Below are 6,587 nucleotides of genomic sequence, written 5' to 3' on the forward strand. Positions count from 1 at the left end.
CGAGGACCGCCGTTGCCCTTCAGAATCCTACTACTCATCTCGAGGCTTCGATTACTCCTTCTTGTTCCTCGGGACATGAGGCCTCAGGAGGTAATGTGCTGGCTTCCGTCGCTCAAATTGATGGCGAGGGGACGACTTTGGCGCTGGGTCAGGCTGAGACCACTGTCTTCGAGATCTCTGATTCCTCAGCTGCTGGCCAAGAGGGCGGTCAGGATGAGGAATCGAGCAGGGGTGAGGGCGATGAGGAGATTGACAAGGGTCAAAGCGGAGATGCATATTCTTCCCAGGCCAACCCTCCTGATGATCCGCTTGGGGTGCATGAGACGACTCCTCTCGTTGAAGATGACGGCGCGGTTCATTCGATGAATGTGGACCCTCCAGGGCCGTCTGTTGGCGATGACGGCGCCGCGCAGGAGCTCGCCGAGGATGCTGAGGAGTGACGTTTTTGCCCTTCTCGAACTTTAAACTCTATCTTTCATTTTGTATTTTGACTTGGCCCAGAGTGGCCTTTTGTTTGCTTGAGACTCTACCTGCCTTTTCTTTATTTGAAGACTTTACGAATTCTGCTTCATTTATCTTACTTCCTCAGATTCCGAGTTCTCAACCAATCGTAGAGTTGCCGTTTGAGTCTTCGAAGAATCATAAGAAACTATAGGCTTTGAATTGAGTTTAAGGGACTTGGTAGATATTGACCGAAGGCGGTTATGCAGAGCGCGTGATTTGTGCTATATCGAGACAATGGTATCATCGTCGTTGTCTCGTATAGATCGCGATTTTAATGGACTTGCGACCATATGTCGCCTAGTCGTTAGTCGTTAAGTTCTTTCGCTCGTTAGTACCGTTATCCGCACGTCGACTAGATACGGGTCTGAGGCGGGCAACTTAAGACCAAGAGAAATTTTTAAATGACGATGATTCCTAATATGATCTCAAAGTAATTCCTAAGCATTCAGTCGGCCAAACCTTACTTAGTAAATTATAAAATGGATAGGAGTTATCATTTTGGACATATCGGCTAATGTCGTGATATGACCAAGTTCCCGCGAGTACGTGTCTGATCAGGACATACTCGATAGTGGGGTGCGAGTGCCGGTACGTTCATTCGAGAGGCCGGGGCGAGCTCTTGTGGGCATCGCATGGATGGTGTGACTTCTCGAGGGAGAAGTTTGTGTTGTTTTTTGTTACAGCTGGACCCGTTAAGTTTGCCTACGTACCCCCTTTGTGGGGAATCAAGCCATTCGTAGTTCTTTGGTTTTCGAGTAAAAGTGGATGTGAAAGCACATTTACTCGTTTTTTTTTTTTTTTTTTTTGAGCTGGTGAATGTGACCGTGAGTCATTCACTCGCTTTTTGGTGCCTTGTCTAGTTGTGGAAACGTCGGAGGTGTTTCGAGTTCCAAGCTCGTGGCACTGGTTCGCCGGTTGAGGTTTCGAGATGGTAGACCCCGGGTTTGACTATCTCGGTGATCTTGTAAGGTCCCTCCCAATTGGCTCCGAGTTTGCCAGCTTTCCATTCCTTCGTATTCTCGAACACCTTCTGCAGAACGAGGTTACCTAGTTCAAGAGGCCGAGATTTAACCTTCTTGTTATAGTAGCTCTCGATCTGATTCTGATAGTTCTGAATGCGAAGTAGTGTTTGGTCGCGTTTTTCCTCGATGTCATCTAGGGCGTCGAGGAGCATATCGTGGTTGAGTTCGACATTCTGCGGCATTTTGGAACGGCGCAAGCTCGTCACGTTTACCTCAGCGGGTGCCATTGCTTCTACTCCGAAGACCATCGAGAAAGGGGTAGCCATCGTTGCTCCGCGCGGGGTTGTTCTATGGGACCACAGGACTCCGTCTAGTTCATCAGCCCAGCAACCCTTCTTTAAGTCGAGTCGCTTTTTGAGTCCGTCGACGATCGTTTTGTTAGTTGACTCGGCTTGGCCGTTGCTCTGCGGGTTTCTCGGTGTTGACATGTTTAAACGGATTCTCCATCTCTCTGAAGTTATGCGAGATAAACTGTGACCCGTTTAGGGCTGGGTTCGCGGGTCAACCCGCCCCGCATGACCCGCCAACCCGCGGATCGACTGTATTTATTAAACTCAAAATTCCGACCCGCATAACCCGCGAAAGAAAAATCGTAAACCCGCACCCGCCCCGCTAAGATTGCGGGTAACCCGCGGGGCCCGCAGATAATATTAAATTTAATAAATAATTATTTTTATTATCACTTAATTACTTTTTATAATAAAAATTATACATTTATAATTTAAATTATATAATTTTCATTAATTTATATATATTTTTACATATTTTTATTTTTATTTTTATTTATTTTAAAAAAATTTAGAAAAAAATAATATATTTTTTATTTTGCGGGTCGGCGGGTACCCGTGACTCAAATTTGGTTGACCCGCACCCGCCCCGCTTAAAATCGACCCAACCCGCACCTGCACCCGCATGCTGAAATATGTAAATCGATCGACCCGCACCCGCCCCGCGGCGGGTCAAACGGGGCGGGACCCGCAGGTAATTACCCAAATTCCCATCTCTAGACCCGTTGTCGGTGATTATCTCGTAAGGGAGCCCGTGCCTGCATATGATGTTTTTCCAGACGAACTTATGTACCTCCTTATCTGTGATGTTGGCGTAGGCTTCTGCTTCTACCAACTTAGTGAAGTAATCAGTGAGGACCAAGATAAATCTCTTCTGTCGAGAACTCGGCATTGGTCCAATAATATACATTCCCCATCGCATGAATGGGTGTGGTGCAGTCAAGGTATGGAGCAACTCCGTCGGGCTGTGGATGGTTGAAGCGTGTCGTTGGCATTTGTCACATTTCCGGACGTAGGAGTCGCAATCTACGTTCATGGTTGGCCAGTAGAAACCGAGGTTCTTCACTTTTAATGTGAGAGCTCGCCCTCCTGAATGATTGCCTGCCGCTCCTTCGTGCGTTTCGGCCATGACGAGTCTTGTTTCGTCGCCGGAAATGCATTTAAGGAGTACCTTTGTCGCGTTCCATCGATGGATGTCTCCGTCCATGACGACGTAGTGTGCGCTGCGTCGCTTGAGTCGTCTAGCCTCCCACTTCTCGGTAGGCACTTTGCCGTCAGATAGGTAAGCTATGAACTCCTCTCGCCAATCGCTGAGCTGACTCTCTGTTGCGCAAGGTTCTGCTTCGTCGGTATGCATTGCGTCGGTGACGGACGCTGCGATGGTCAAATGCTCGGTTTCTTGGCTGATGCTTGGTTTCTCAATCTTGTGTATTGGGATCGTTCTCTTAACTTGGTCGTGCAGTTTGCTTCCAAGAGCTGCAAGGGCATCCGCGCATATGTTTTCTCCGCGAGGAACCTTCGTGATTTCGAAGAACTCGAAATCCAGTGTGAGATTCTTGACGAGCTTTAAGTAAGCATTCATCCTATCATTCTTGACGTCGTAATCGCCAAGATATTGGCTTACCACGAGTTGGGAGTCGCAATATGATCTGATTCGCTTAGCTTTGGCTGCTTTAGCGAGACGGAGCCCCGCAATGAGAGACTCGTACTCGGCTTCGTTGTTTGATGCTGCGAAGCCAAAGCTGAACGATTGTCGAATTAGCTCGCCCGTGGGAGACTGCAGTTGGACACTTGCCCCCGAACCTTTGTTCGTAGATGAACCATCTACGTGCAATATCCAGTTCTTGCTTTGTAGGATTAGGTCTTGTTCGAGTTCTGGCGTTAACTCGATCAGAAAGGCAGCGAGAACCTGCGACTTAGCCGCAGTGCGGTTCTTGTATACAATGTCGTGCTTGCTGAGTTCCATAACCGTTATGAGGGGCTGGTTGGAGAGTATTTCAATCGTATGTGATTGAAAGTAGGGCCTGAGTTTTCTCGCCGAGGTAACGACGGCGAGAGCCATCTACTCCAAGGTTGGGTACCGCGTTTCTGGTTCGGTCATGCTTTTGCTGATGTAGAAAATAGGCTTCTGTTCTCCTCGATCTTCGCGGATGAGAACGCTACTGACTGCCGAGGAAGTGACGGCCATATACAAGGACAGGGTATCACCGGACTCTGGCTTTGACAGAACCGGAGGCGTCGTGAGATAGTGCTTCAATTGATTGAACGCTTCTTCGCATTTTTTTCCCAGATGAATCTTTTATTTCCGCGTAAGAGTTCATAGAAAGGGAGGCACTTATCAGTTGATCGCGAGATGAATCTGTTGAGGGCAGTGATTCTCCCTGTCAAGCGTTGGACTTCTCGGCTGTTCCTTGGGCTCGGGAGGTCGAGGATTGCCGTTATTTGTTTTGTGTTCGCTTCGATGCCTCGTTGGGTAACAATGTAGCCCAGGAATTCGCCTGAGGTGACTTCGAAGGTGCACTTCGTCGGGTTGAGTTTCATTCCAAACTCGTTCAACGTTCTGAAGCAGTCTCTCAAATGGTCGAGGTGGTTTTCGGCGTGGAGTGACTTGACCAGCATGTCGTCGATGTAAAGCTCCATGGTGTCGCCGAGTTTACTTGCGAACATTCGGTTAACCAATCGTTGGTAGGTCGCTCCTGCATTTTTCAAGCCGAAAGGCATGTCTTTATAGCAATAAGTCCCCCTGTCCGTTATGAAGGCCGTCTTCTCGCGGTTGTCCGGATGCATTAGGATTTGATTGTACCTTGAGAAGGCGTCCATGAAGGTTAACAGTTCGTTACCGGCTGTCGACTCTCCAAACGATCGATGTGAGGAAGCGGGTAGCTGTCCTTGGGACAAGCTTTGTTTAGATCAGTGAAGTCGACATAGATGCGCCACTTCCCGTTTTTCTTCTTTACTACCACCACATTCGTCAACCATTCTGGATACCGGACCTCGGTAATGAAGCCTGCCTCGAGCAGTCTGTCGACGTCTTCATTCACAGCTTTAGACCGCTCAGGTCCAAGCTTTCGTCTTTTCTGCCGAATAGGTTTGAACGTAGTGTCGACGTTCAACTCGTGGGACGTTACAATGGGGTCTATCCCCTTGATATCCGAAGTTGTCCATGCAAAAGTCGAAGCGTTTGCTCTGAGGAAGGAGATGACCTGTGATTGCATCTCGTCGGAGAGGAAGGCTCCAACGCGTATGACTTTCGTCGGATCGGCTTCATCGATGTGGACCTCCCGGACTTCTTCCTTCTGGGGATAAATCTTATGAATTGGTTTGGCGACTGAGTTGACGAGAGGAACCGACTGTTGTAATTTGACTGCAGCGATAAGCAGCTCCCTCGCAGCTCGTTGGTCTCCACGGATCGTTTGTGTTGTTCCATTTTTCCCGGAAAACTTTACACACTGGTGATAAGTAGAAGGAATGGCCTTCATGGAGTGTAACCAAGGGGTGCCGAGGATAGCGTTGTAAGGCGCCTTAGCCCGGATAACAGAGAACTTAACGGTCCGGGTTACGTCCCCTGCGTAAACCGGGAGACGTATTGTCCTGATCATCTGTTCCGAGGAACCGTTGAACCCCGTGAGAGTGCGTGAAGAGGGCTTCATATCGCGTAGGTCGATCCCCATCTTGCCAAGCGTATCTTGAAAGATAAGATCGACAGAGCTGTCGGTGTCGACGAGAACTTTCGTGACTTGGCATTCGCCAATTCCAATATCAATGAGGAGTGGATCATTATGCGGCATGCTGATGCCGCGAGTATCCGCTGCTGAGAAGGAGATCTGATGGTCAGCTTTGACTTGTGTAGGCCACTTCTGAGCGGTGATGGCTTGTCATCTGTAATCTTTTACTACTCTTACCGAGTCCCCGCCAGGAGGTAAGCCACTCATTATCACGTTTAGGTGCGGGGTGCCCGTAGCCTTCATCAACTCCAGTTTTGCATGTCGCTTCGCTTCGAGGCACGGTCGTAAATCATGTTTTTTGTACTGACTAAGCTTCACGCGTAGGTCTTCAGCTTTAGAATTGATATGCTCGCGTAAGTCTGTAGGTTGAGGTTGGAGGCTTGGAGCAACTACGGTGTGGGCAGTCTTTCTCGCTTTGGACTCATTGAGGGTCGACCTGAGATCCATTTCGCTTACTGAGACTTTCGCGGCCTTCCGCTTTAGCAAGGCGCGTAGATCCTTGGAGTCCATTTTTCTCCCCAACTGTTCACGCAAATCTCGTGCTATCGATGGAATTTCGTCATCCGAGGAGTCATCATGTCGAGAGAGAATTACTTCTACTCGCCGCCAGTTTTTAGGTGGTTCTTCATCGGTTGACTCTCCCTCGAGATTGAGGTTGTTCACTGGGGCTCTCTCGGGGCTAGCTCGCTCTTCTTTCTGATGAGCCATGGCTTGGGACTTCTGAGTTTTCTTATCTTTGTTTTTGCTCCAGCTCTTATTGTTCTGCGGCTTCTGCGGAGGAGGTTCTATCTCGATTTTGCCATTTTTGATCGACTTGAGGAAATGTCCGTAAAGGACTTTGCAATCCTTCGTGTCGTGTGGCTTGACCTCGTGATACATACACCACTTGCTTGGTTCCGCAGCGTTTGAGCTCGTTGGTTCGGGAGAATTGGATTTCTGTGGCGCGGTCTCTCGGTCCCAATGATTCCATCCCTTCTCTCGCACGACAACTGCGGAGCCTGAGGGATCCTCTTCGTCCACTACGTTCATGTAACCCCTCTTCTGGTTGG

The sequence above is a fragment of the Brassica napus genome, chromosome C7 (assembly GCF_020379485.1).
Source record: "Brassica napus cultivar Da-Ae chromosome C7, Da-Ae, whole genome shotgun sequence".
In the NCBI taxonomy this organism is placed as follows: domain Eukaryota; kingdom Viridiplantae; phylum Streptophyta; class Magnoliopsida; order Brassicales; family Brassicaceae; genus Brassica; species Brassica napus.